The following is a 21,305-nucleotide window of genomic DNA, read 5'->3' as shown; positions in this document are numbered from 1 at the left end:
GGACACGGTTTAGTGCTGGGCTTGGCCATGCTGGGTTGACAGCTGGACTCAATGAACTTAAAGGTAATTGCTGACCCAAATGATTTTATTTTAAATTATTTTATGGTCTATGGGCAACATTGTAATAAATTCTGTCACAGTAATCTTTTTTGATGGGAAATATACACAGACTGATACTAAAATAAATACGCTAGGTATTCTTAATTCAAACATTTTAAATGTTCTGAAGATGATTAAAAACATTCTGTGGAGGATGATTAATCCTTTCTTGTATGTTAAATTTTTAATACCCCATCAAGCCCAACAATTGCTATATAGTAAATTGATTGCAGTAAACTGAATGGAAAGGTAGTTAGGAGATATGAAAAAGGATGGTTTCTTCACAAGCAGAAATATTTTATAAGTATTTTGAGTGTAAATAAATCAGATTTCTGTCCTTCATGAAACTAATTATCTGCTAAAAATTGTGAAAATTATGATTTTTGCATTCATATATACTTCACAATAAGTATGTCTATACTATGCAAGAAAAAAAAAAGGAGAAGTTTAGTAGTGCCAGGGCTAAAAAGCTGGGCTAGGCTGATTCTTTTTGCAGAAGTGGTGCAATTTGTATTATTTATCATTACAGTCATTGTTATTAATATATGAGAGCACTTAAAATATCCTCTGTGCCTGACAAGGATTATACAAGGGCACAGTCTAGCAGCCTGGCTATGGAGAGTAATGGCTCTCTGCTGTGATTTGTGGAGCAGAGTTTCCTAGCACTAGCTTCCTCCAAAACAAGTGTATTTAAAATACGTGGTTTATCCCATAGAATTTAGGGTGCTGGGGTATAAAATGAAATGTGTAATTCTGCTGTTGCTAGACTTTATTTATGTTGCGTGCTATGAAAAGATGACAAAAGAGAATGGTGTGTTTTGTAGTGACAACTTCCCTATTCAGAAATCATAGGATAAGAACTGCTGTGATAAAGGAGACTATTATCTATCAAAAAAATCAAATCCCACAGATATTGAGGGATTGCTTACTGTTTGCCTCACTCTCTCATCTTTACTACCCGAGCCTTTGATGGATGACTGTACTTGAACTATAGCCAGCTCTGTGTTATCGTGCAGGCAAACTTGAGCTGTCTAGAAATAAGTCTCTCCTAAAAAGGAGTAGAGAATTGTTACTGTGCTCATTCTTCTTATGCCTTGAATGCTAGATTGATGAAATTTTACTTATAGCCCACCTCTGTTAGATGCCCTTTTTTAGGGCAAGTCCTCATACGTATTGAGTGTAAATCCTCATTAATCTCTTAATTTAAGATTCATCACCATAAAAAGTGTATTGGCTGATTCATTATCCCTAAAGAAATCAAGTCAACCTTCTTTATTAATCTACAAGATCCATCTTTCCCCTTTTGCCAATAAATTTCTTATTTTAGATTTATAAATAATGTCTAAATTTCCTGGTTGCACACCACCAATTCAAGCATCAAACCTGAGAAATCAAAGAAGAGGGCCAAATCTCTGATCCAGCAAAAATGGTAAAAACAGCTTTTGTGAAGGTTAAGCCTGAATTTTTGAAGATTGAGTGGGGAAAACAGGTGGAGAGGGAGGACAAAGGTGACAGGATGAGAGTTATTAGAAATCCTTTAACCTAAAAAAAAAAAAAAAAAAAAAAAAAAAAAAAAAAAAAAAAAAAAAAAGACCCAACCAAACAACCCCAAAACACAAACTCTCAATAAAATTGTGTGTAGTAAAATGTTCGGCAATTGTATTTCCTAAAAATCAAGAATTGCTGAGAAACTGATATTGGCATGATTGCTGGAGAGAAATCTCAATAACGAAGTCACCACATTTACACACAACTGTGAACACATTGTGACAGCCTGGGCAGCCTCTGGTTAATGAGCAGAAAGACTGAATAATCCTCTAGGTCAGGATGGAGCCGCCCTGCATCTGCCCTTGCTGCACTTTAGATTGCAAATAAGTGGAAGGCACCCATCAGATATTCGCTATTTGCTTTTGGTTTTTTACAGAAACTAATAATTTTTAAATACGAATGAAATATATTTATGTTAAAATTATATATATTTCAGTGTGATTATTAGCTTTATTTGCAGACAAACATCATTAAAGCTACTGCATGCCTATTTAACAGAACCATTGGAGTCAGCTACAGCATTGCAGAGCAGTCTCTCCTAGGTCTTTACAGAAATTGTTCTGTCTCAATTCATCATCTAGAATTATAACAACTCTTTTTTTGACAAATAAGTGTATATGGCAGGAAATAGAAAGTATAAGGAATATTTACGCTATGACATGAGTTTCCAAAGTAGTCTGAATAAATATTTTCAGTTGCATTTCTTAAAAACCCTGTGACCTTGCTTTCTAAGATCAGTGTGGATACTTTTGTTTCTGCAAGCCTCTCAGCAGAGGCTACCAATCAATATTAAATCAGTTTGGAAAAAAATACTGTAACAGCATAAAATTAATCAAAAAACCCAATGCAATTAAAACAGAATATATGTTTTAATCTGATTCTGAAATTACTATGCTAGAAATGTAAATAGGTAAATAATCTTTCCTTTGGTAGAAAAGCAGTGAAGTTGATGTTGCTATCTGCATATGAAAACTTCTGTTTGTCCCAACACACCTGAGATGGTCCCTATTGGCCTGTCCTTGCAGCCCTCCAGAGCCTTTGGAAGCTCTGTGCAAATCCATGGCCTTAGCCCATAGTTAGTCTCTAGCTCTTGAAGATTTACACAGAGTTAAAAGAAGTGTATCTCCAAAATTTGAGGTTTTATTAGTGATCTTATTGTGTAAGTTAAGGAGGAAAATATTGGTAAGGATTAATTGAGAATGTCAAGCCTTTTCCTCTGAGAATAAATTCTTTTTGACTTGAACAGGAGACAGTTAACTTCTGAAAAGCATCAAGACTGATGATTTTGTCTATATAGCATTGACCTGGAAGCTCAGCCATTCCGACTAATAAATCAGGCAATTTATATTTAATCATTAACTAACTCCCGAGCTGAACAGCTGTTCAAAATTAGAAATGGGTCACCCCAGCCAGGATGACATTACAGGCAATCTATAATGCATTAGAATAAAATTATAGTGATTTTTAACTGTCTGGAAATTTATTACACTGCATGTTCCAACTTTTAAACCCTTGTTAGCCAATGTCACTAATGATTTATGGTGCTTGGCTGGTATGGTAAAATTACTGAAGATTTAAATAGACAATCATTCTATGTTTAGCAAATCTTCAAATCTCAAAGCTATTTTGGAGAATGAGGTGGGTGCTCTTTATTGTTTATGACTTACCCACCAGTGACAAAAAGAAGAGAGAATGGATAAATCAAAAAGCTCTCTTGTAAATTAATGGATTTATTGTCTTGTTGGCCTCAGTTAATGATTTAAAGAAAAATCCAATGACTTCTGTAGGCAAAAAAATGGATGTCTAAAATACTTCAAAGCAAAACTGCTACGTAGCAAAGACTGCTGTTAGAACCTTTAATAGGAATGGTCCTTTACTTGTCAGTCCTTGGGCATCTCTTATGGAAGGAATGGGGTTTGGGAGACCTTCACACACCAGATTCCTGTGTTTAAACTGTGAAACATATACATGCTAGCTCTTTTAAGCAGCATACTTTGATTAAAGATACTTTTATTTTCTTAGTGAATCTTCTATAATTCTCTATATTCCTTCTATATTCCTCTTGGCAGACATTTGCTTTGTGCTTGAGTTTAACAGTTGTTAATTTGTCTAGAGTTTTGCTTTATCTGGAACCTCTCCCTGTCCTTTTGCACCAAAAACTTGCTTGCAGATAAAATCCCTTCCCAGAAACTTCCTTTTACCTTGAAGCCTAGGTAGAAAAAATTGCCCCATGTATTTTCAATGGTAGGACTCTGCAAATGCCTTTCTTAACTCTTTTAAGACTCTTCTGAAAAGGATTGAACATTTTTATGAATAAAAATAAATCTGTGATGTTTTACTTTTTAAGATGCTTTCACTGAATAGCAGTGAGACAAAATACCTCATTTCAGTTTTGATTGTTTTCCTTCAAATGAGGAAGAGTGAAAATAAGAGACAAATGCACTTGAAAAGTTATGTTAAAATATATTAATAGTCCTCTACAGAAGGAACAACAAGTAGTTCTATGTCATTAAGTATCAGCTTTGCGCAGATACAGTGACAATAGATGTACCTATATATTAAAATATTTTTCATGCATGGTATGAAAATTAATATTAGGAACCCTGACAATACCCTAGCGCTATTATTTTTCACAAGAAAGTGTTTCAGCTCATGGAAATTATTGTATTGGTTGTCTTGCAGTCCAGAGATAAAACAAATCATGTTTTCAGTCTTCTGATATATTTAGATGAATGTGTTACACATGGGAGATAGATATGTTGCATGCTTGCAGAGGGGAGTGTATGCCTGTGAGACATTTGTGCTTGTATTTTCAGAGCATTCATCAAAATTTAGGTTTATTTTGGGCTCAGAGTTTAGAACCAAGAGTTAGACAGTTTAAGGTGGTATGTTCTGTAATCCTGTGGTACCTATGACACCATGCCACAGAAGCTGCATTAGAGGTATGGTGCCATTCTTATTACTATTGGTTGTGTAAATTTGGCTCAACTTAAATATATGTAAAGCTTTTCATTATAAATAGCTGTCTGATATACATGGGAGTTGGTTTTTTTTTGTTTCAGTATGCACTTTTAAAAGAAGCTTCAGTCTTAAAGCTAGCAATGAGGTGTCCAGGGAGAAGGAAAATTTTGATGGAAGAGTTTTTAAGATACTTCTGAATGGGGGAGAAGGTAGTTCAGGCTCAATACTGATGATGCAGTGCTTTCCTTTATTTATGGCTTTTGAATTCAGTCCAAAAATCACAAATAAGGAAGCCTAGAATAACACCATGAAGAAAATGGTGGGGGTTTGCTCTTTGCTTCAGTAAGGAAAAAAATTAATTCCAGGCATCTGGTATAACTCTTCTATTATCTTCCACCAGGCCCTCTTGTTTGTTCCAAACAACTTATTAATTCACTCTCTCTTCTGTTGTGCTGGGTTAGGCATTTCTCTTCCCTCCCATACCTGTTTGGTAAGCACTGATTTCAGACCTTCCATTTCAGTTTTATTTCATCTCCTTTCAAGTGCGTGTGTGGGGTTGGCCCCCAGCAGGGTGTGAGACGGCTGCTCTGTGACAGCCCCTCCGCAGTGGAGGGGCACTCACATGAGAGCCTTGCTGCAGCTGGTGCCCCACAGGGAGCTCCACGGCTGCCTCTGCCCCCAGAGATGCCCCCATTCTCTGGCTTTTGAGGGTAGCTGAACTACATTAATAAGATGCCATGGGAATTCTGATTTTATAAATTTTTTTTGTGGATACATACTGATTTATGTTCCAGAAATAGGTGCTCAGGAGCATGCATAAGCATTGAATTTGCAATATCAGAATACACTGAATTTTATAATATGTGATGCATTTTTAACTTTATTGAACTATAAATATTTTTATGAAGTAAATGTCTTAAGAGAAAACACTTTTTTAAAATGTGTTATAAATATGATAAACTGCTTCTCATCACTTTCTTTTCATCTGAAACTCCACAGGGATGCTCCTTACTTTTCTGCCTTACTTTAATTGATATCCCCCCAGTTATCTTGTGCATTGCACTGAGTCATGTCTTGCTGCTTGGTAACCTTGCTGGATGATTCTATTCCACTCTGATTCTGAGGCTCCTTTTCCTGGAGCCCATTGCCACACTGACAGATGATGCCATGGCTGTGGCGTGGAGTGACGAGGCTGATAGGATGTCAGCAGAAAATGCCACTGTTCTAACAAGCTGTGAGTTTTGACCTCTGATAATAGATTGCCAGGAATAGGGAATTAAATGGATAAAGAATAAATGTGGAGCTGACCTTAAAGTCGTATTTCTAGGACAGAAAGGATCTGTGCGTGCTGAAGAATTGTCTTTTGCGTTTACTGCCTTCAAGTTCCCCTGATTTTCCTAAGGGATTTTTGTGGAAATGCACTTATTTAAGGAATTGAAATATTACAACAATTCTGCTCATTTATCCATTGTACCATTTTCCTTTTGAAATGGTGCTTGAAAAGCACCCTTCTTATGCTGCTTTCAAGTGATGAGGAGAAGGAGGAGGAAATGAAGTGGAGGTTGAGGTGCACTTCTTGTGAGGGTCAAATCACTTTTTCAACAGCTAAAGTGCAAAGCCTGATGATAAGACCTTACTTATACTCTACAGTTTAGTCAGTAGAACACAGCATGCGCACCTCACACTCTGGGCAAAAGCCAATTGGGTCATTTCCTGGTAAACAAACTTGGTTTTAATTTTTATTAATGAAATATATGTTAGCTGATAACACTAGCATGTAATTGAAATCTTCATATATTTTCTTATCTTTATTTAGATTTAGGGAGATAATGCTCCATTTCAAAGGACTGTCAGAGGTTTTTTAAATTAAATTCTAGATATAACACACAATTATACAACACAGTAAATTATCATAGTAATAACTGATTTCTGAAATAGGTCTTAATGATCTACCTTGTCTGCTCATTTGAATCAGCTCTTTTGCCTCATCTGTCCTGGTTTGTTTTCATTCTTTTTCCAGCCCTCACAAATAATCATGATTTTTCATTCACACACAGTAGTACCCTGCTTTGTGAAACTATATTGTCTGATTGCTTATCTTTCCATTGTTATCTACTCCTTTTTCCATGCCCATTGAAACAGATTTCTCCCGAGTCACTCCATTTCTAAGTGTTCTTGAAGTCCTTCAAGAAAGTGTTTATAATTTAAATGAGGATATACCAAAAACTGTAACACAAGAATATAATATAGATAGATATAGATGATATAGATTAGATATTGATAGATATAGATATATGCTCCCCCAACACTTCTGTGTCAATTCCAGTGTCTTCCATGTTGGACTGTACCATGATATTTGCTTATAAGAAAACACCCAGAAAAAAAAAAAATATATATTAATACAAGAAATAGCAAAAGCATAGGTAAAAAGATGTTGAACTCAAAACCGTCTCTTAAACACTGGGCAATTCTTTGTGAACAGTTTTCCATGGTTTAACCACGTGCTTTTAGAAAAACTTTGGCATTTATATTATATAAAGGAAATCTTTCTATAACCAGCATTTATCTAATATTGGAGGTGGAAGGAATCTTATTTTTCAGGTAAAGTTTTCTGAAGACCATTGAAAGAGCTTTAGCTTTTTATGAGACTGTACTAATTGAAAACATGTGTGACTCTATTGATCCCATACTTGATCCTCTGCTTGGAAGACATACAGTTAAAAAGGGAAGATATGTATGCTTGAGTAATCAGAATTTTTCCATGACAGCTGAATCTATATTGCTTTGATTGCCACCTTCTGCTTAGTGCTTCAACTACTCATGTAACGAATGATTTCTTTTTAAAATACAATGGCTAAAATCTGGAGATGAGTGAATATTAAAATACTACTGTCTGCATCTGATTAGATAGAAAAATTATGTTCTCAGTTTCCAAATTGGACTCAAATACTATATAGGTACGTGTTTCTCAAACTCGAGTGGAAGTCTTTACTTTTTTATTTTAAAAAAAGAAGTAAAACTAAGAGTAACATATATATTATATACTATAATATATATAATATGTATAATAATTATATATAGAATTATATATATTATAATTCTATGTATAATAATTATATATAGAATTCTATATATAGTATATATAGAATTATAATATATATTATAATTCGACTCAAAAGAAAGGGAAGTATTTCCTTTCTATGTTAGGCATCCATAGCAAAAGGGAAGGCATTGGAAATGACAGGCTAGATTTGGATTTAATAATAGAGGGTTTTCCAGCTGCAATATCAGTTTAAGAAAACTGTGACTTCACTATGCATTAATTGGTTTTTCGGCCACCTCATGAAATAATGAAACAGTTTCAAAAGGGGAAAAAAACCTAAACAAACAAACAAAATGCCACAAATCAGCAAAAACCTTCTAAAGTAAGACAAATGAGGAAACTCTGTTATGGTAGGACACAAGGCAGAAATAAGTAAGCCAGAGATGGGGACTGCTTACATTGTTAGTGCTGCATCAAGCCAGTCCAGCTGATCCTGGTCACGGATTCATGGAGGCAGATGCCACAGAGGTGTTAACGCCTGCTCAATTTCCCCCTAAAGCTGCTCTGCCAGCACCAAAACCCACCCGGCCCATGTTTCAAACTCAGGGCCTGTTCTGGGCTCTCCCTGCCAAGGAAAGGGCTGCAGCTCCGCCCAGGGGTCTGCAGCTGGGCATTCCAGTGGGACACTCAAACTGGGGGACACAAGGCTGAGCCAAGGAGTCTCCTCTGTTCTGACACAGCAGTGGCAGGAGTGGGAGATGGTGCAAGGGAAGGTAACCTTATGTTCTGACCTTTTTGGGTCGATGTCTGTGAATCTCATCTTTCATTCCCATGCCCCTTCCTCCTCTATATTTTTAAAAATTGTCAGACTTAAAAAATACCATTAAAAATATTTAAGATCTTATTTAGATACCTTTTAGATACACATTTTCTGGAGGATAATAGGGAATATAAAGGAGATTGTACTTGGTGCAAGAGAATTTCAGTCTGTAATGTCTTCCATAACTTTTCACAAAAACTTCAAATGAAATTGTTGAGTCCTCAATGCAGATGTCAGCTTAAAGTATAATGTTAATTTGTAGTTGCCTGAGAATAAACTTATTAAATTTCATTCAATATTTCATCTGATGAGCTGAAATGCCATGTCATTGTTTCTGCTCAAATGTGAATTTATTTTTAAATCTGAAAGTGTTCCTATCTTCTATTCTTGTTTGCAAGCAACATGTTTGCAAGCAACATAGATTTTTCGTGTTGGAGAATGTGATGTTTATTCTGATATAAAGCCAGACATACTCCTGGTGCATTTCTGGATGGATCTCAAATGTTAGTCAAAGAGTGGTTAGAGTGCTTGCACAGCTTCACATTGTTGAAAGTGAAAATATGAAGGAAAATATAAATAAAGAAGTTATCTTATTTTGGACAGATTATCCAAGATTTTTCTTCCTCCTTCCTGCCCTATATTTTAGGCACTGGTGCCCGCATAGTAAATCTAAGCAGTAAAAACCAGCTCAAATCTCCTTGTATACATGAAGCTCCTGGAAGATGCACTCTTGCCCTGCACTGTGAGACCTTTAAATGATCCCCCTTTATTGCATTTTTTAATAGCTGTATTTGAAGTGCTTCAGAGTAAGAGCATACAGGTTGCTTTTCAGAATCCTTAGTGAAGAAACTTTCCTGAAAGTTAGTTCTAACTGGTCAAAAAGAGAGATCAGAGTTTTTACAAGGTAACAGACCTTTAAGGAATGGGAGGATGTGAAGGGATGGGAAACAACAGAAAAAAGTTGGATTGAAAAGGACAAGGGTCACAGCAATATAGTTTTGCATTTATTTAGCAAAGGCTTCCACGTAGCACATGAAGCTGTGCATATGGACACAAAACAAATATATGAAGGTATTCAAAAAATAGGTTCTTCTGCTGAATATTTTAGGCAGCATTGCATGACCTAGCATTCTGTGCCTGATTGAAGATGCACAAGTCACCTTTGAGGGGCACATGTGTGTCTGTGTGTATAATTATATATATATATATACACACCACAATATGTATATACACCACTATATACATATATATATATATATATATATACCCACACAATATTACCCTTTATTACCAAATAAGCAGAGTTTGCCTCATTCTTGATTAATTTCTGTTATTTTTTGATTTTAGTAGTTCTGCCAGGTACTTAGGGGTTTTTTCTAATAAAGAAAGACTAGAAAGATATTTGTGATAGATATGGTGCAGTCCAGCAGTTGAAGTTCATTAATAATTGGAATGTTGCAGAGTATGAAGTAATGAATACTAATTACTCCTTTCATGTCTGACAGCACCCCATGGACCAATACATCAGCCCAGACTTTAATTTGGTTCTAGTAATGGTTTCATCAATAGTACATTAATTCTGTGTTTGAAAAGATGTACAGTTGAACCTGACCCACACAGTAGATACCACTGTCATAAAATGGCCACATACTGACAACAACTGGATAATTACAAATAATTAAATCTACTGAGCTTCAGACAATCCTAATTTTAAGTAAAATATATCTTATCATATCAATCGACAGAAAGCATAGCAAGGGAGATTTATCAACTTGTACTCCTTCCAAAGCAAATTTACTAGCCTGTTTATTAGAGAACTTGCTGATCTGTGAACCACTTCATAAAAGTACCTCTCCCCTTCCTTCTCTGCAAGATGGTTCTTATGTTGCACTCCTGGGTATTCTTCAACACCAGCTCTTGGTATTGTTTCTGAATGAAGCCTGCAAAAGAAATTCTCAGCTTTGGAGAACTTCAAATTAATAAATTTATATTTTACTCAAAAGCAGGTCACAGTAGGGTGAACTAAAGGTACTTGTTATCTCTGAAAAACAGAATTCATGCTTAACTGCCTTAGTATGTATTTAGAAGTTTAACAAATTTTGACTGTTCAAATTTGGATACATTTTTTATCTTTAACTTTGGAACTGCAAAACTGCTCATTTTTTCTAATGCACTTTAGACTGTGGCTTTATGTTCAAAATGGCTTTATAATGGTACAATTTTTGTTAAAATATTTCAAGATATTTGCTTTGAGAAGGAGGAGAAAATTAAAAAAATAATTTTAAGAAAATATCAGTTATAGTACATAGCTGTATATAAACATGGAAGCCACAAGACAAAAATTAAGTAAAATTTGGGTGCAATGTATTAGCAATGTATGCAAAAATTATTCAAGATAAAAATACTTAGATTTTTTTGAAGCAGATAAACCAAGGCATAAAAGTAAACAGATACTAACTCTGTATGATGTTGAGTTTTGGCTTTCACCTGCTCTAAGAGAAACTGTGCCATTGAATGGGTATGGTATGGATGGCCCTTAATATTTGAATTTTTACCTATGTGTATCCTATCCTGTTTCCCCAGCATCTCTCTTTTGGAAATCACTGGCTATGAGCATTAATTATAACAGATCAGTGTTATTTTGGCTCATAAGAGGGAAGACAGAGGAATGAATTCATTGTTCAGAGGGCTTCTCTTTGCATTTGCATGAGCTGTTACACTTCCTGAACTCCTTTGCACAGTCACAAAGAGGTAGTCACATCTCTTGAGCTGCAAGAATAAGTTATTAAGAGATTTTTTAAGATGTCTTGAATTTGATTTATGTGCAAATGTAGCTTGTATGAAAAAGTTTCCATTCTTATGAGGCATGACTATTATTCATGAAACAGCAAAAAAATTCGTTCAATTTCTCCACAGGGAGAAGCTTTCCTTGCCTCGAACGTCTCGTCAACTGTGCAGCTTCAAGGCAGTGCTTTTCCCACTGAGCTGGTTTGACCAACTTGCACAGTTTGCCTACTGAGATTGCCTAGTAACAGCCCCATTCTGTGCTTGTTTTCACCTGATTTATTCAACTTTGCTCTCTACATTTCTTGTTGGGGTTCGCAAGTCGGTTCCAGAAGCTTTTCATTTTAAGCAGCGGGAACTTAATGAACACTCCTCTGGAAAATGTGTTTATCCCTCTTTCTTCCCACTGAAAAATATTGTTTCCCTTTACTTTCCTGTCCAAAAATTTATCATTTATTTCATTCTTGCTGAGCTGATCCAAAACATCTCTCTACAGGAAGCTATCGTACCATTCTAGCATTTAGTTATGGTGTGTTTTGGAGAACATCTGCCCTGAAAGGTATGCTTTAATTTTTTGTTGCCTGAAAGTGTCTGATAAAAGATGTTGCATAAACTCTTGAGCCATTTCATTATATGAAGTCATGTTCCTATTTCTCACCTTCATGGGTTCCTGTCTTTGAAAGACCTAGGTGTTTTTACCTTAGGCAGAACATACACAAGGGAATAGCAGGTCTTTGTGGCAATCAAGCAAGTTTGACAGACCAGACAAGATGTTAAACACGTCTAGTCTTCTCATACCTGAGTGCTCATGTTACCTTCTGGAATTTGTTTTTGTACTTGCTTGGGTTAAAAATAATTTATACTCAAGGCATATACAGCTTTTAAAATCTTTTTTGAATCCCTTAATCTACTTTATTTCAAAATCTATGAGAATTTCTAAGGAAAAAAACCCAACAAAACAGTGGGAAACAATCACTTTTTAATTTACTTTGTTTGTTCCTAAATACCAGGGAGCTGGGACTCACATGAAAGATGCTATATCTGTTCCTGGGTAGAGTGGTGCATTAGTTCCATCCATTCTATCTGCCTCAGGTGAGGGAATAGGACATTACGAAGAAAACATTGCCAAACGTAGAACTTGTCTTTAGAAATTTCTTTAGTGACTATTTTTTTATATTCATTCTATCATGGACTTCCATTATCTGTACCTATTATGCTGCACTTCTTCATAATCCAGAATTAACCTCTAAGCAGATAGATTTTGCTGAAAAAAATTAAGTCATCCTACTGGATTCCCCACCTCTCTGTTTATCATTGTTGCTTATACTCTTAAACCGTGCGAGAGCAATAACAAAATGTTTCTTTTTCCCAAATCTGTAATTAACAGAAAAACTAAAACACCTGCAGTAATAAAAACCACCAAGTCATTATGTAGGTTTTGCCTTTCATAGGTGATAATCACAGAAATTGGTTATTTATTGCTTCTGTGAATTGAGAATTCCTAAAGGAAATATTTTAATCCAGAGCTCTAAAACTCATTATATTGCCTCATAGATGTTCTGAAACATAGTGTGGCCTCCTTAACAAAGGTTTTTCTTCTGACAAAGCAAACTGAAGAACTTGTCTTTTGTCAGATCTCTTGCTTGGGCTGTGTGTGTGTCTTGAAAGCAAAGCAAGATTGCTTTCTCTGTGTCAAGCTCTACAGTTTTTTTTCCCTCCAGCTGCAGCCAGTTTTGAAGGCTGTGGAGAGACCATGTTGCAGAACTGGATAGTGAATTCATGTTCACATGAGAGAGGCTGTATAATATGAAGGGCATGACCATATGGCTAAATTATCACAGTATTATACAAGCATAAGCCTGGAAAACCCACCTCCAGTATTTTGCATGGCAGTATTATACAATATACATCTAAGTTTTGTAGAATCATGGGTTTCCCAGCACTAGACATATTAAGTTTCCTTAAGAAATTCACTTAAATATGTCATAAGTAGCTCTCTTTTCTTCCTTCTCCCTGGTGAAGTGCAGAAGGGTCTCAGCACACCATTTCATTTAGACTGTCTTATAGCTAAAGGCATGTCAGAAGCAGGCAAGGGTCTTAAGAGCTGAAACTTATGTTCCTGGCTCTGGCAATGCCCTGTGATAGCCTAGAAAGAAAGCAATGTTGAAATTTCTACAGAAAGAATTTGTTTTATTCATGTTCTGGTATGACTTTCATAAATCACATTTTAAGTGTTTAGGATCTATGCTAATGCAATCACTTTGAAAAATGAGTTAACAAATGCCAATTTGAATTTTAGGAAAAGAGTTCGTGTCTACCTATGTTCCATGTTATAAATGTTCAATTGGCCTTTTTTTTTTAACAGAGTTTTTTTACTAATATTTGAATCACCTTACTTGGCAGAGAACATTCAAAACCATTGCTGTACAGAAAATACTGGTTTTGTTGTCATGTGCAGCAAGTGAATCCTGAAAACTGACACACTGTTCACTGGGCAAGTCAATGACAAAAGTTGTGTCACTGGGTCACATCAGGCCAGACACATGGCACACGCTGTAGTCCACAAGTCATCTTTCAAATTTTTTTGGTGTTATTCCACAGAAATAGGAAGATGAACTTCATGTTGCCTCACTGCTGGGCTCCAAAATGGTATTTCAGCAGTAGCAGAATGGCTGTATAGGACAGGCTTCACCCCTCAGTGAAGGTAAAGGAACAGGAAATGACAGCTCTTCAGTAAGGCATTTCAGTAAATAAAAGGTGAACCTAGGATAATTCATTCTTTCATCCAACAAATAATTAATTTGGAACAAAATATTTAGTAAATTACCTTAAAAAAACATTATTTTTGATGTTTCAGTTGCCAGCCATTCCCTCTCTTCTAGTCTATCCATTTGTTATAAATACAGTTCCTGCTCATTTTTCAGGCTATATTTAAGGAAATTATAGTAAAAACTAACAATGATCTCATTGGCATTTTTTTGAAAATTTTCCTAAGCTTCTGGTAAGTAATGATGATAGACATTTAACCCTAAGCCACAGACTCTTTTCCACAGCAGTGAATAATCTCCCTGTGTATGCTCTATATACAAATGAAACTACAACAATTAAGAAATACTTTGTGTATTCTTCATATACTTTTGGTGTGTTCAATTATCCTCAATTAGTTTCTTAAGTTACAGACACGTAAAATTTGGCTTGTATGCATTTTGATATGCTGCTAAGATCATACACTACTCATCGTTTGCAATCTGAGATATCTATGAGGTTTTAATTTAGTGAGATCCCCATTCTGCTGCATTTTATTCTTTCCCAGATGTACCAAGACTGAAGACAAAAAATGTGAGTTCAACAAGAATTTTCATCTCATCCTTCACACTAAACTGGCTAACCCTCACTTACAAGCCAGAACTGCAGGCTCAGACCACCTTCATTAATTTCACTGTCACCAGGGACAGGCTGGAAGACCAGCTGTTGGCTGAGGTTCTTTATGCTGAAAAGCAAGACTCATAAAAAACGTAAGGTAAGGACTATATTTTGATTCATCTGTTGCCTGTTCTGAATTTTTAAGCCAAGAACTAATATGCCTGTTTGAATCCACTGTACTATAATTGTTTGTAGTCCATATTAGAAAGATTTTAAGAGTCTGGAAAGTGTAGGAAGTTCTTTTACTGATTTGTTCAAATATGAGCTCCCAAAGGGCTTGTCTTGACCTAAAGCTCTGCTAGAAATTAACTTTGTTGTGATATTATTCCCACACTTCTCTCTACTGCTTGGTTTGCTCTGCATTGCATTTAATTTACAGTGCAGGATTAAAGCCCTCTGTAGTTCTTTGTGCTTCAGCGATCTTGAGCCAATAAGTGTAAATAAAATTCCATGCCAGTCTGTACAAGGATATAATGGCACTGTTAGGAGCTAGGGCATTTGGTTAATAAATCACAATTTATTTCTACAAGATGCAGTTTTGTGGCTGCTGCAATATGGCTATACCAATATATAGTATGAGAAGAAATGCTTTTATAAGTGGTTATAGGAAGGACCTTGGGCAGACTGTAATCTATGAGATAAAACATGAAAAGAAAATACTTAGGGTTGTGAAATGAATTGCAAGAATACCTCATATTTCTCTAGTGTGTTTTTCCAGTTATCTCATGTAATTAACTAACTTCATCCACAAAGATTTGCTCCGCCTGTTTGAGGTACTCCTGCTCCATGCAAGGGCACACTGGGTCAGGGAGTTTAATTACCCCTTGAAGAATGGAAGCCATATAATTGGGAATGAGATGTGAAAACAGCTGTCCATTTACCTCTGCATCTGCACATTGTTCCACCTGGGGCTGCATGTTTACAAGGCCTGTATCACCTGGGGTTTTGGTGGGAGTCAGAGTCTGACTGAGAGCTCACTGTAGGACTAGTCAAGCTCTTGCACTGTCAGAAGGTCGGTCCAGCAGAGCAGAGCGTGACAATGTTTTCCACTCTGTTTGCAGCCAAAGTGAGATTCTTCAGCCTTGTGCTATTCTCTGGTTTTCTCAGCTGCTACATATCTACCACTTGGCATCCCTGGCAAGATCACAGTCCTTTTGTGTAGTCTCAGGAGGAAGGGCACTAGCAGAGAGATAAAGTTCTGGTCCATGACGACCTAAACCTTCTCACTTTGGGCATACAGCACCTTAGATCTAGTACACTGGGACAGAAAGAAAACTGGCCTTTCAGAAATTAAGTCAAATCATCTGATGTCATTAAACAGAAAATACAGCTCACAAATGCTGTAAAACATTATTTCTTTCTGTGGTTGTTTAAACCCACAGAGGGTTTTGTTCCCTCTTCTAGTCAGTGTTCACCAAGGAGCAGAACCGTTTCATGACTGAGCTCAGGCAGCTGGAGGATGACAGGCTGCTCAGCCTGACAGCTGCCCAGGGCAGTCTCCTAGACCACAGTGAACTTGTAAAGAAAATCAAATGAGCAAAGTCAACTGCAGCACAAATTCAACACAAGGCAGCAACAATTGAACTGTTTCTAACAACTTAAAGTCACCTGAAAAATGTCTATTCTTATTATTCTATTATTATTATTTTAACTGTAACATTTCTATCAGCTAGAATAGGAATAGCCAAATTGCTGTTTTTCCAGAAGGGACTGTCCTCCCCATATTCCCACTTCCATATCTGTGATATGTAGTTGTCACATGTTTGATTTTTTTTTTAGGTGCTTGACTTAGTACTCATAAAATCAATAAATACCAACATGAAATTTGAGCAAAGGTTTTAATATATAATTGTCATATTTTCATAGGTAAACAGGCATATTTCTGCAGAGGACAGTTATTCCCTAAAGTTTGTCTAATATAGGAAGCTTGCTTACTTTAAATATTTGCTACTGTCTGAAATAAAGTCAATTTTCTAGACTATATCCATATTCTTTTCTATATGGATAGGAATTTTTTGGTAATTGTGCAGGATAATCATGGCACATCAAAAAATAAATGGGACAACAGTCATCATTCAGGTAGCTGAAGCCAAAGAAAATGAAGCTCAGGATGACATGACAAGAGAGCATTACAGACTGACAGCCAGAAGAGCATCCGTTCCTTACTGTGGGAGTGCCAGCCTGGGCAGTGTCAACACCATCTACCACTTTTCACTGAAGGTAAAAATGTCTCTTGCTGACTTCTTTCAAAGCGCAAGAAACAGGATTCTGCCTCCAGCAGTGATGCCTGATACTCTAGCTATTGCTTGTACCAGATGTTTACGTTGGCAGGGCTGCATGTCTGAGGAAAGAGAACACGATGTGATCTCCTGCTGGTCTGTGACAAGGTACATCCCCACGGGCCTCTTTGTTGGCTGCCTCCATTCTGACAGTGCTTGCTGACTCTGCTTGCAAAAGTTTACCTTCCTTCTGCTAAGCCATCCCACAGGGCCAGGAAGGAAGCGCTTGGAGGAATTCTGTATAAACAATCCCCATCGTAAATCTACCAAATTATCTAATGCTGTGAGTAAGGGAGATCACCCACTGCAAAATTACCAGCTTGCTCAAGTGAGAGAGTCTCCATGCTGAGTTAAATAAGGAAGCAGAAGAGTATTGCTGTTTGCAGCCCTCACCCCTGGTTTGCTGAAAGTTTCCTTTAAAAGCCTCCTTTCTCCCTCTTGCAATTTACACTGCTTAGGTCAGCTCTTTACGGGAGCCTGCAGTAGGAAACCAATTATCTTATGAGTAGTAAAGCAAAATTCAAATAAATAAAACTAATTGTACTAACTTTCAGGCATTCAATGCATTTTTCTCAAAGCAATTAAACAGGTTGAAAAATCAGGGGATATTCAGTGTTATATCTCTAACCTGAAAGAAGCTGTCACGTATTCAATCTGTCTTTTCACAAGCTTATAATTTTTTGAAAATTATAGCCTCATTTTCCTGACCCAAATGGCCTTTCAGGTGAGTACAAATTTTGATATTGGTGATGATGACATTTACTGGATTTACTGTTTCTTTTCTGGAAGGTGATGCCTGTGCCCAAACCCCGTGGTTGTGCAGTTTCCCACACAGGGTGACTGCTGCTTCAGTACCAGTAATAATTGCAAAAATTCCAGAGATGTTATCATGTAATTCTTTTCATTTAAAATGCTACAATGACTTCATGAAGCTAGGTTCAGGATAAACAGCATAACTTACTGTTTGCACTTGGATAATTAGGGTTGAAATTGATCTGATATATAAAGTAAGAATTAAATAATACATATCCAAATAACATTCAGTCTGTTGCTTTTCCTTTTAATTTTAGTAACTATATGCCCTGGAAAAAGTCAGAGCTCAGGTGTACAGAGAGGCAGAAGTCTGAAGCAAGTCTGATGACCTTTTTCAATTTTGTGTGCTGTCAAGGTTCTACTAAGTAGTAAAGAGATAGAACTCCTTGAATTGGATTTCCTTTTTCAGTTCAGAGTTGAACACAAAAGAGTCCTGTTGACTTTTTAACTACTCAGCCAAGGAGTACCATTAGAGTAGTTTGGGAAAATTGCTTTTCAGTTTGAAGTCTTTTTTTGTTATTATTTCTGGACACGTGCTTCAACTAGACAATCTCAGATAAAGTCATCCATTCTACCATTTTTTTTGTTTAGTAGAACTATTGATGTTTTCAAAGTGGAATTTTCTTCACTATTTGAGTGCCTTTTTCCTTAGACATCACATACTGTATTTTGTGAAGAAGCTCTGTTTTACCATAAGTTGTCCATTCCCCTAAAAATAGGATTTTAACTCCTGTATGGGACATTTACTGCAGTAAATGTCCGTTTGTCATATCTAGATGTTTAACAGTAAGCAGATAACAGCAATACCAACCAAAGTAAACCTTTATCAATAATACTATTTTTATGTATATGTGCTGGTGTGTATAGATATGTAACATAATATTTTAAGGCAAGTCCTGAGTCCCTTGCTTCCACTAGGGGTTTTAACATACCTCAAAAATTATCAGTGTCATCCTGTTTCAGTCATCATGCAAAAGGCACAATATCTGTACTTGGTATGCTTCCAGGCTATGGCAGTGATAGATGTGTTCAGAGGGGTAGGATAAAGATATTTAAAGATACACCAAGAAATGGAAGAAGTGGGTGGACTCAATATATCTAGAAAAGAAGAAGCTCCCCTTGGAGTAGACAAAAAAAAAAAAAAAAAAAAAAAAAAAAGCTCTTTGAAGAAACTAATAATAAAAAATCTGAAAAGAAAATCTGAGGGTTCATTTTTCATGGCAAGTGTGTGTGAGGGTGGTGCTTTGCATGTGTCTGAAAAATTCAAACTTTAAGAAGCAAGAAAATAACTTCTAGAACTGGGTGGTCAACCAGAATTTGAGATTGATTACTTGGTCCTTCACAGCCTGTTCTCCTGGTGAAAAGTTTACAAAGAGACAGTATGGCAAGACACGAGTCACAGCATATTTGGAAAGCAGTGATTCTGATTTCTTCTAGATTGAATATAGTTACCTGAAGAGAACAGTCATTGATAAATGGACATAAAGTAAGCTATCCTGTTAATAGCTAAAAATGTATTTTTCAGTGTTAGTTCTCATTATGGTTTTAGAGCTAGTAGGTAACCCCCCAGAATGAGAGTTATTCAGGTCTCCTTTTTGAAAATTCTGTGATACTAAGAAAGATTCTGTATGTCTTCAGCTGTGGATATTGACACATTTGCTTTCCAGTTGTACTGGTTTTGTCTTTTGATCCCAAGTGATGATCCTATAGACCTGTTGCTCCACACCCCACAATCACTATTTTTACCTGTTTTTACATTACTTCTGAGAATGCAAGTTTGGTTCTGGGTATTTATTTTGCCCTGGCTTTATGTGACAGTTTTGCCTGCATGTAATGAAGTCTTTTTATTCAGAAGTTAATGTTTTCTGTCATGTGGCCATGATCCTGTGGGGAAATGGAAAAGATCATCTTCTCTCTTGCTTCCCCTCCTGCTTCCCTTCTTGCCTTCAGTTCACTCTCCCAATGATTTCTCTGATGAAATGACCATCAGTGTCAGATGCTCAAGAATGGTGCAGACCCGAAGTACTTATCAAGGCACATATTTTGTGTTTAGCAGATGTTTTGTCATGTATAGGAACTTTGTGGAGAAAAATCTTGGCTCAAGATATGTGAAAAGCACAAGAATGGCTTTAGCAAAATGCTAAGAGAGCAGTCCAGCCACTCCTGTGTTTTTCATCCTGTCTTCATGACTAGACCCACTTGAAGATCATGAGACAATACCTAAGCCTCTTACTTGCTTCTGGTTCAAGGACCACTTAACTGTCCTCCCATTAAAGAAAGAACAATTGAGCTCGAAAGTGAAATGGAGCATGCAGGGCTAGAAATGTGGCTAAATTGATATATGGTTATATGTTTGTGTGTGTGTGCTTCCACACATGTATGTGTAGATGTATTTTTTTTACTGAACAGAACAAAACCTTCTGGATTCATCTATCACTGAGGTGGAATATGCCTTACTGTGGGAAAATTTGGCACAGTTTATTTTCAGCAGAAGATTCAAGTTCCAAAGTTTCTTCCACCCCCACCATAATCATGGCAATGCAGTGGATGAAAAGTGTAAGGCCATAAACACTACAGTATGAAGAAATTTTTAGAGCATTCCTCTGCTTGGCATAATGCAGGCTTCCTTTGTACTGTTTTCTACCTTTTGACTAGATGAGGGCCAGAGGGCAATTTTCTCCATGCTCATGTAATCTTGTGCCCCCTGCGACTAAATAATGGTCATTATACAAACTATATTCAATTATATAGGGCTCTGTGGCTTTATACTTAGGATTACTATTCCCCACAGACAATAGTGAGAATACCAGGTTAATACAGCTGTGACCTCACTGTGCTCAATTTAAGCTCAGGCCCCACAAGGTGAGAGGCTTGTGCATTTACCCACTGAACCAATCAGTTAAAAAACTGATGTGATAGCTACCACATGTTGCTCCCTTTTTCATGAGGGAATTGCTCTGTACCCCCCATAAGAGTTTCTAAAGCTCAGTAACAATGCTGAGCATCTATCAAAATGTCAAAAGGTTCATTATCTTAAAACCAAGGGAACAGATTTCTGCAGGCTTTTTCTAATACCAGCAATAAGGCCACTGTTGAGAGCTCGCAATTTTGCTTGTTGAAATTGTAAGGGTTTAGTGAAGTGCTTCAGAGGAAGTAATATGCTTTGCACAAGTGATAGTGAAATTAATGGGGGCATTATCATTCTTTTTCCTTTCTGCTCTGCTAATTTTCCCACCTCCTCCCCCTCCATCACTCACCCTTCCCCAATTATTTCTACTGGAGGCAAAAAGCTTAGGTTCACTATAGACTCTGGAAGATTTCATAACATCTCTCTAGGACAAAAGCAGGAGATGGTTGCACAGGAGGCACTCAAGAAAGCTGCCCCACATGGCCATTGGGTTCTTTTCCAAGCGAGTGTCAAACTGCCTCTGATGGGGAATACCTCCTCAGCTGGAGGGATGTTCCCAGAACACAAAATATGCGATAGATTACAGAAAAGGTTCTAAACTGCTAATAATCTTGTTCCATTTGCTTT

At 36.7% G+C, this 21,305-nt stretch overlaps 1 long non-coding RNA gene across 50 annotated transcripts in view; it reads left to right on the top strand.

The window, feature by feature from the left end:
- The window catches only part of LOC134557645 (uncharacterized), a 128,625-nt gene that overhangs the window by 87,255 nt on the left and 20,065 nt on the right, over positions 1–21,305 (top strand). For 36 of the 50 annotated variants that reach the window (XR_010082174.1, XR_010082173.1, XR_010082171.1 and 33 more), the window contains 4 exons: positions 11,388–11,499; positions 11,752–11,814; positions 14,569–14,775; positions 16,687–16,898. This is a non-coding gene — a long non-coding RNA (uncharacterized LOC134557645). Of the gene's footprint in view, positions 1–11,387; positions 11,500–11,751; positions 11,815–12,265; positions 12,348–14,568; positions 14,776–16,686; positions 16,899–21,305 lie in introns of all 50 variants that reach the window. The other 14 variants (XR_010082156.1, XR_010082148.1, XR_010082159.1 and 11 more) reach the window with 14 other exon arrangements.

The sequence above is a fragment of the Prinia subflava genome, chromosome 1, assembly GCF_021018805.1.
Source record: "Prinia subflava isolate CZ2003 ecotype Zambia chromosome 1, Cam_Psub_1.2, whole genome shotgun sequence".
NCBI lineage: Eukaryota > Metazoa > Chordata > Aves > Passeriformes > Cisticolidae > Prinia > Prinia subflava.
The sequence above is the reverse complement of the archived record's forward strand: the minus strand, read 5'-3'. Positions and strand labels throughout refer to the sequence as shown.